The 9,937-nt window shown below is 45.5% G+C and overlaps 1 pseudogene; it reads left to right on the forward strand.

Moving 5' to 3' along the window:
• Positions 1-9,507: 9,507 nt before the first annotated feature.
• The window catches only part of LOC123245389, a 6,396-nt pseudogene continuing 5,966 nt past the window's right edge, over positions 9,508-9,937 (forward strand).

Consider the following 9,937-nt stretch of genomic DNA (forward strand, 5'->3'; position numbering starts at 1 on the left):
ACTATATAAATGCTAGATATTATTATTATTTTTTAATTTGGAAAATTTTATTTAATTATTTGGAATATCTTTCCATGGTTACAAGATTCATGTTCTTTCCCTTCTAACCTCCCACTCCCCTCCTGTAGCTGATGCGCAATTCCATTGGGTTTTACATGTGTCATTGATCAAGACCTATTTCCATATTATTGATATTTGCACCAAGATGATCGTTTAGAGTTTACATACCCAACCACATCCCCATTAACACATGCAATTAAGCACTTGTTTTTCTTCTGTTTCTGCTCCCACAGTTCTTCCTCTGAATGTGGATATTGTTCTTTCTCATAAGACCCTCAGAATTGTCCTGGATCATTGCATTCTGCTAGTTAGATATTATTATTGTAAAACAATTCATTTCCCTTTGGGTAGTTTTTTTCCTTTTGATATCAAGTCTCAATTTGCCTCTACAACTTGTATCCATTGTCCCTAGTTCTGCTTTCTCTGACTAAGCAGAACAAGTTTATTCCCTCATACATAAGATAGCCCTTAAAATACTTGAGGACAACTTTCAAGCCCCTGTAGATATCTCTTTTCTTAATCATCAAGTTCCCCCTATACCTAAGCAGTTTCTTTTCTTTCAACCGGTCCTCATATGGCAATGGGTGCTGGAGATGAAGATCCATAGAGACCGAAGATCCTTGGTGGCTCCATACTGCACAGAACACTGGAGTCTGGAGTCAGTGTAGAACTGAGTTCAAATCTATCATCAGACACTTACTAGCTATGTGACTTTGAGCAAGGCACTTTAATATATATTTGCCTCAGTTTCCTCAGATGTTAAATGGAGATACTAATAGCATCTACCTCCTAGGGTTGTTGTGAGGTTCAAAGAGATAACATCCATAAAGTACTTAGTATAGAATGTAGTTGTTTTTGTTGTTTGTTCATTATTTTCGGAGGGGTCCAGTTGTATCATGGGGTGACATCTTGATTTGTGCATAAATTTGTTTTAATTGAGGCAGAGTGGCATAACGTCATCAAACTCACTCTCTTCCATTGGTACTGAAGTCCAGAGACAAGGCAAAAGACAGGATGACTGGAGATGACCCAGGATTCAGTGGATGATCTTGGAATCTTTGATACAACTTTTTTGGCCTACCACCCCCTTTCCAGAAAAAATATTACTTAGCCCCCTGGAAATTAAAATTTTTAAAAATTTTAATAGCAATTAATAGGAAAGATAAATGCACCTGTGGCCATCACTGCCCCTTTGGATCCCTGCAGCAACCACCAGGGGGCGGTGGTGCCCACTTTGGGAATCACTGCTCTAAACACTCCACAATTCCTGCTTCAGCCACCTTCGTGGCCAATGGAATGAAGAAGTCTCCATGTGCTTGGGTAAACATTCCCTAACTTGCTGATGGGTTTGTGGCCCATTGGTTACCCTCAAATTGGTTTAGCTCATCTGCTGAGATGGTTTACCAGGGTGTGGCCATTGGGCATACTACAGCTTTTTGGAGCTACAGGTGAGAGTTAAATATCAGATGAACAGCAAAGGTGAATGAGCAGCCCTGAAAGAGGCTTGGCAAATCCTCATGCCAGAGGTGCTGGTCCTCTTTGAACATCTCTACACCCCTGTACATAGTGCCTGGTATATTATAAACACTAGCCAAAGATGGTGGCCTAACCTTTTGGGAAGCCTAGCACTAGCCAGGTATATTGTTCGGTTGATTTTGAGGACTATAGATCTGCTTTACCTTTCTGTAATATGAACTCATAAAACATTGTTTTTAAAGTTCACAAAGTGCTTTCCTGATAATCCTGAGGGAGGTAGGCTGAGGATTATTATTCCCATTTTTCAGATGGAGGACACAGAGACTCAGAGAAATTAGATGATTTCCCCCCAATCTCACAACCACTCACTCTACCAGGAGAGATTCAACATCTAGCAATCTTTTTACTACACCAGACTGATAGATACATGTTGTATCATGTTGTCATGAAGATGATGTAATCTTTACCCTCCCCTGGTTACTATGGAATCCTTGCTTAAAACTCAGTGGTGCTTGGCTCTGAAAGGAAGAAGAGGGACCAATGCCTAGCAGTGACACAGAAAAGGACAATGATGCAATGAATCGGGACATTCCCAGGGTCACTCAGATTACCGAAGGAATCATAGGAAATGTCCTTCAGGCCAGATTCCATAGAATGGTGGTGGCATCTGGGTAGCCATAGGTTTGATTCCCCTTTTGTCTCTCCCCCTCTTCTTTCCTTTCTAGTGGAGAAAGCCCTGAACTTGGATTCAGGAAGACCTGTGTTCAAATCTAGCCTCATATATTGTGTGATCCCTAACAAGTCACTTCACCTTTCTATATCTCAATTTCTTTATTTTGTAAAAAAAAAAAGGAGGTTGGACTTGATTGCTTCTAAGGTCCCTCTCATTTCAAATACATGACCTTATGATCCTTTTCTTTTCCTCCTCCTACTAGATATCTCTTCACTTACTATTTCTCCTTCTTCATTCCCTTTCCTTTATTCTTTTCATTTCTTTTTCTTCTTCCCCATACCACTTTTTTCTTCCTTTTCCTTTTCTTCAGCCTTTTCTCTCCATTCCTTCTTCTTCCTTCAACCTTTCCCTTTAACTTTCTTTTCCTTTATCTCCCTTTCCATTCTTCCCCCTTTCCTCCTTCCTTTTTTCTTTCTTCTTCCCTTCTCTCTCTCCCTTTTCCCCTTATTTATTCTTCTCTCCTTTCTTCCCAGAGTCTCCAAGTGGGGCAGAACAAGGAAACCAGGAGGAGGTATATGCATGCCTACAGGGGAAAGCTTTTTAATACCTTCCATTCTTCCTGGACCCCACTCCCACTTCCTCCTGGCCACACACATACTTTGGGTCTCTCCAAGCTCATCTCTTTTTACTTCCTGATAGAGTTTCTGCAGTTTGGTCAATCTCATCTGCTGACTGTGTCCTGCACACTTCACCACCTTGGTGACTTCACATATAACACGCCCTTGACTGGGAATTGGATATGTCCTCTCCCTTCATCTCCACCTATCTATGACCCTCTTCAGTTTCAAAAGCTGAAGGAGAACACACCTTCTCCCAGAAGCATTCACTGAGGCACCCCACCCCACTTAGAGGGCTCTTTGCACTTGCCATCGGTTTTCACGGGGTTTCTTGGCATTATTTTTCTGTTTTTCTCTCTGTTTCTTTTATGGTTCCACTAGACTTCTTGAGGGTAGGGACTGTGACTCCTTTATGAGATTGAAGGGTCACATAAGGACATAAACTGTTTCCCCCATTAAAGTGGGGTCTCCATGAGTAGGGGAAGGGGAGAGAACCAGCATTTATAAAGAGCCTATTATGTGCTAAGCATATTATAATTATTATCTCATCTGATCCTCACAATAGCCCTGAGAAGTAGGTTCTTTCATAATCCCCATTTTGCAGTTGAGAAAACTGAGGTAGACAGGGGATAAGTGATTTTCTCAGGGTCACAGAGCTACTGAGTATCTGAGGCTGGATTTGAACTCAGGTTTTCCTGACTCCAGAACCAGTGTTATCCATGGGGACTATCTCTCTTACAGCATTCATTCACTTAGTCTAGTTTTATTAAGTAAAAATGATAACTGACATTTATATGATTCCTTAAAGCTTTCCGACCCTTTTACAATATCTTATTTGAATCTCATAATAGCTCTAAGTTAGGTACTTTTTTCTAATCCTGATCTATAATTTCCCTGGAGATGGGAAACATTCCCAATGTGAAAATTCTCTCCATCAGTACAGATGAGCTACTCATCTACAATTTATCAACTAATTAATCAATCAGTGAGTATTCCTCAGACACCTTTCCATCAAGGTTCTTCCCACTCACTGGGCTAAACTATTTCTCAAAGTTCCTAAGATAGTCCCCTGACCAGGGACCCCTGAGGATAATGATTAATCAACCAAAAGGCATTTTATTAAGTCTTTCTATGTATGCCAGCTAGGTGGCTCAGTGGATAGAACGCTGAGACGAGTCAGGAAGATCTGAGTTCAAATTCAGTTTCAGACACTTACCCCCCCCCCCCCCCCGGCAAGTCACTTGACCCTCTTTGCCTTGATTTCCCCAACTGTAAAATGATCTGGAGAAGGAAATGACAGTCTACTCCAGGATCTTTGTCAAGAAAACCCCAAATGAGGTCATGAAAAGTTGGACACGACTGAACAATAACGAGAACAACTATATTCCAGGGTTTCTTTGAGTACTGTGGATACAAAGAAAAATGTAAAATAGTTCCTGACCTTAAGGAGCTGACATTCCATCAGTGAGGATAACTTGTACATATTTAAGGAAGTATGGAAATATTTTAGTGTCTACTATGTGCCAGGCATAATGTTAAGTGCTTTACAAATATTATCTTTTTCTATCCTCAAAACAACCCTGGGGGATATAGGTGCTCTGATTATCCTCATTTTAATGGGGGAGGAAACTGAGGCAAGCAGGGTGAAGTGACTTGTCCAGGGTCTCTCTCTCTCTCTCTCTCTCTCTCTCTCTCTCTCTCTCTCTCTCTCTCTTTCACACACACACACACACACACACACACACACACACACACACACACACACACAGTAAATGTCTGAGGCCAGATTTGAATTAAAGACTCCAGACCTGATGTTCTATCCTCTGTGCCACTTAGCTGCCCATAAATCAAATTCTAATGACTGCTTAATCCAAGCCCATACAGAAGAGGAAAAAGAATCCCATTAATAAGTCTGCCAATGAATGCCAGCTATTCACGAAGCCCTGTGCCAGGTGCTGAGAGGGTACACAGATGTACTTTAGAGTTCAGATGAGGAGCTGATAGGGACACAATGAAACAATTAGGTAACTCATGCTGAGTGCCATGGAATGCCTGTAGGATTACAGGATCTAGCATTTCTAGGGTCTTTAGAGATCACTAGTTTAGTCCTCATTTTACAAATGAGGAAACTGAGAGCCGAGAAGCTGAATGACTCACTGGCTGGAGGTCAAAAAGGGAGTAAGCATCAGATAGGGGAATCAATGGAAGGTCCTCGGTCTCCTACTATGCCACATTGCCTCTATTCTGGTGAGGACTAGGGAGAGGTCAGGTGAGGTGAAAGAGTGGAGGCTCCTGAATTCTAGACTATGTACGTAAGGGGAGCCCTGAAAGCTGTTAAGCAGGGGAAGGACATGAGGTGGCATTGTAAATGGAGCACCAAGCCTGGCATTAGGAAGACTTATCTCAGATCTTACTTACTAGCTGTGTGACCATAGACAAGTCCCATCTGCCTCAGTTTCCTAATCTGTAAAATGGGCTAGAGAAGGTGATGGCAAACCACTCCAGTGCCTCCACCAAGAAAACTCAAAATGGGTCTGAAAATGACTGAATAACAACTGCTAGGAAGCCAGCCCCAGCCCAATGTTTTTTCTTTTCATTGGATCCCTTCCTGAGAACCCAGTCAAGGCTTTGCCCACAGAGGGCACTTTATTTGCTAGGGAGGGGAAGCAAAGTAACCAAGAATCCTCAGGGTTTGGATAGATGATTCCCTGTTCTTTATTGTCTGGGAATGCATTCGTGGTTCTTCCCCTACGCCCTGCTTGGTTGGCCACCTCCCCTTACTGCCCTAGGAAAAGCTGACAGAAGCTCCAGACTCCTTCTTGGGCCATTGTCCCAGGAGAACACAGGGAACTGACTGAAGCGAGTGGGAGGCTCACTCTGCCCAGAGGTTATAGGAGAGGGCACAGTTTGGCAAGACGATGAGCAGAGTCAATCAGGAGCCCAGAGAGAAAAAAGGAGATTGCAGAAGGAATAGCAGAGGCAACTGCATCTCCCAGGCAGCGAGGGAAACTAGTAAGCAGCCCACGAGAGGTCAGAGGTCCAGCTCCTCCACTTTAGCCTTGCCCCGTGACCTTTGGCTGAATCCTTACCTCGCCGATGTGGCAGCAGGTAGTTAGAGAACCCAGGATCCCTGCGTGACCTTGGGCGAATCACAGCCTCTCTGAGATTCAGTTTTTGCCTCGGAAAAATAAAGGGACTAGACTTTATGGCTTCTAAGCACCTTTCCAGTTCTCAATCTCTGATCCCATATTTCCCCCGTGGGACTAGAGGCTTCCAAAGGGAAAGGACTGTGTCTGTCCTCTTCACGTGGGAGCTCCTTGAGGGCAGGGACCATGTTTCCTCTTTCCTCTGGATATGCCCCTGATATGTTCCAGTCCTAACATTCATTGCCTACTCACTACCCAGTGCTGATTGCCAAACTCTGCCCTCTTTACTCATTTGGCTCGTTCTGGTTCTGGTTGGCAACTGAGAACACATCAAGCTTAACAGTACCTCCCACAGCCCCCTTGTCTCCTGCCCTCTCACTGAGGCAAGGCCAGGAGAAAGAATCACGTCATTATTATTCCAGACTGAAGCAGATTGCAGTACTTCCCAGGAGAAAGGGGTGGGGGGGAAGGTCTGAGCACAGGCTATTCCTATGGAATTCTGTGTTTAGCTGCTTTAGCAAGGATGACCCTGAATGCTAGAGGAACCGAGAATCTGGAGGAGGGGTGCTCTAAAAATTGGAATTCTTTCAGCCATATGTGGCTGTTCTGCGGCTATGGATCACGGGTTTGAAGCCCAAGTTTTGTTTGGGTGTGATCACTGGGGTCATTTCTAGGGGTCTTTGTGCCTGGTGTGAAGATGGAATTAGCTCAATCCAACCATAATTTTTCCTTTACACTGGGGACCAGGGCTTGGGTCTAGTGCTTGGAGTCTGGTTTTGATTTCTGCATTGGGTCTGTTTCGGAGTTTGGTGCCTGGCATCTGTTTTGGGGTCCAGTGCCTGAAGTCTGTTCTTTAATCTAGTGCTCAGAGGGGCAGGTATCTGTTTTTTTTTTTTTAACCTTCTGTCTTAGTATTAATTCTGAAACAGAAGAATGGCAAGGGCTAGGCAATCAGGCTTAAGTGATTTGCCCAGAGCCACACAGCTAAGAAGTGCCTGAGATCAAATTTGAACCCAGGACCTTCCAACTCCAGACCTGGCTCACTGTGCTACCTCCTTGTCCCGGGCGGGGGGGGGGCATTCTTGGACTCATTGCCCGGAGTCTGTCATTGGTCTTAGTGCCTAAGGACTATTTTTGGGTTCTGCATCCATAGATCCAGAGAGATCTCCCTAGTTTTCCCTGTACAGAGCATTTCTCCGCAGTGAGCCCAGGCCTCTCGCACCCAAAGAAGCAATATCTCCCAGCAAAAGGGGTTGTTTCTTAGCCAAAAGTCCAGGTCCTTTTCAGTGGGGAAAGTTGCTGAGCTTGGTCTGGGGGTGGGGGATCTGTTTTCTGGCAGGAGTTAAGTGCCTCTGTCAGTGAAGGGTAGGGTGGGGTGGGACGCCCAGGTTACTCACATCTTCCCAAACCCTAAGTGCCTGCAGATTTGGGGGACTTGGGCTGGGGCCTCAGCATCTCCTTTCTGAACACTTAATCCTAATCGAAAGGAGGGGTTTCCTGGGATCATTGCATCTGGCCCCTTCACGGTTGCTTCCCAGATGGAATGGGGGAGGTGGTTGCTGGTGGTGATGTGGAGAAGGGAGTTACATCCTTACTTCTGCAAACAGTTGATCCCAGGAAGAATTGGTTCAGCCTTTGAGCAAGGAATGTGCTGTCAGGGCCTGTCTGGGGAAATAGGAAGTTGCTGACAGCCTCAGACACGACCACATTCCTTCCAACATGCCTGCTAGGGACCCTGAGACTCAAGAACAGAGGAATTGGAGGAGGCAAGAAAGAGACAATGATGAAGGCCCTGGGGGAGAGCGAAGGAGGGGGCCAGATGGAGGGGTTGTACCCAGTTGCTTTCATTCTTGTGATTAAGAGGATCTGTTTTTAGAAGAGTCCAAGAAAGAAACCCTCTATCAGCAACTCCCGGGACACTGCCCTGATTTCTGTAGCACAAGCACACTGAGCTTATGAGAACTCAGCCACGCTGAGGACGGGGTGCCACCTGTTCTAGTGCCCATTTAACTTATTCTAAGCCCTCGGGACTTCCCAGGGGACCCAGCCTTTCCTCACTGCCTACTTCCTCAACACAGTCCGGCTCCTTTCTGCAGGTACCCTGAACATCTCCCGCAATCTCTTTGGCTTGAACCACAGAAGCCTGTACTTTCTAATGATCTATAGTCAGACTGAGGTCTATGGGAATTGGCTCAGGGTATAGTAAGTTAATCTGATAGCATTTCTGGGTCTACCCATTTCCACCTTAGGTCTAAAGGCAATAGGGCTTCTGTGGGAGATTGAAGAAGTCTCCAGGGTGAGAGATAAGAGTTTGCCTACCACTGGCACTGATAGGCTATTCTATTTTCATTCGAGTGCTTTTGGGCCTTAGTTTCCCCATTGGGGCTAACAGTCTTACATCCTTTCCCAGTTTCCCCTATAATATAGAGGTCACATGAAATCAAGGTGGGGTAAATATGGAGGTCTTACCCATTAGAGGCTGTGTTCCCAGACTGAATGGCTACCATAGGAGTGCTCCTTCGGGCACAATAAGACCATGAAAAAATCTCTGAAGAACCAGAATGGGAGCAGGGTTGGGGGCAGAGGCATATTTTTTTTATTTCTCATCACAATGTCATACTAGAGGTAGAGATACCAGAGTCTCACATCCTTGTTACTCTGTCCCCTTGGGGTAAAAGAACACTAATTAGGTCCACCCCAAAGCCTTTGAACATAAAACCCATTGGTCAGAGGGAGTCATTGGATAAATGAACCAACCATTCTCTCTGACTCTCCTCACCTGAAGGGGCAAAAGGGGCCTAGTTCTTAAAGGACCCAAGGATATTCTTTGGACTCTATAGAAGACATAAAACAATGCCCCTCCCCAGCAGTTAGTATAGTTATCTGCATCCTTGAGGCTAGAGGGGTGGTTGTGGACTTGTTTGCTTGCCCTTTAGTGGGGCACTGAGTCCCCATCATCCTGTCATAGCTGGGTAACATTTGTCTAACTTCAGGAAGGATGCTCTTGCTATTCAGGAAGATGTCTGCAGACCTAAGTAGTCTTTAGAGACATGCACAATTAATTGGAAAATGACAGGTCATTATCTTTATAAGTAGGACAAGCTGCTGTCTTCACTTTTCCTGGGATATGGAACTGGCCTTAGGTTCAATAATTCCGATGCATTTTCAGGAATGATGGGAAAGTATAGCCTGTAGCCCCATACCTTCCAATGTGAATCATACCTGGTGAGGTGGGAAAGCCAAAAAGACAGAAAAAACACCCCCAAAACTAGCGGTGACTTTCCAGTAAAATATGACAGAGACATGATGAGGCGGGGCAGTTAAGGGAGCCTGTTGGTGCAGACCTGGGGCTGGGGTGGGGAGGTGGGGTTGGCAGCCAAAGGGAATGGAAAATGCCCAGCTCCACCCTCTTGAGAACCTATAAATAAGAGACCCAGGTCCCTGAGGCAGCAGCTCTCATTCTCTCTGAGCTTCTCTGAATAGCTTTTCTGAGCTATCTCTGATTTTTCTGAACATTCCGTTCTCTCTCGATACCATGACCACCTGTAGCAGACAATTCACCTCTTCCAGTTCCATGAAGGGTTCTTGTGGCCTTGGAGGTGGCTCCAGCCGCATCTCCATGCTGGGTGGAGGCTCCTGCAGAGCTCCTAGCGCCTATGGGGGCTCAGGCTTTGGGGGCATGTCAGTGACAACCTCCCGCTTCTCCTCTGGGGGGGCCTGTGGTCTGGGAGGAGGCTATGGTGGAGCCTTCAGCAGCAACAGCAGTTTTGGGGGAGGCTATGGTAGTGGAGCTGGTTATGGCAGTGGCTTTGGTGGTGGTTATGGTGGTGGCTTTGGTGGTGGCTTTGGTAGCATGGATGGTCTCTTGGCTGGTGGGGAGAAAGTGACCATGCAGAACCTCAATGACCGCTTGGCCTCCTACCTGGACAAGGTTCGGTCCCTAGAAGAGGCCAACACTGACCTGG

Source organism: Gracilinanus agilis, chromosome 4 (genome assembly GCF_016433145.1).
Source record: "Gracilinanus agilis isolate LMUSP501 chromosome 4, AgileGrace, whole genome shotgun sequence".
Lineage (NCBI taxonomy): Eukaryota > Metazoa > Chordata > Mammalia > Didelphimorphia > Didelphidae > Gracilinanus > Gracilinanus agilis.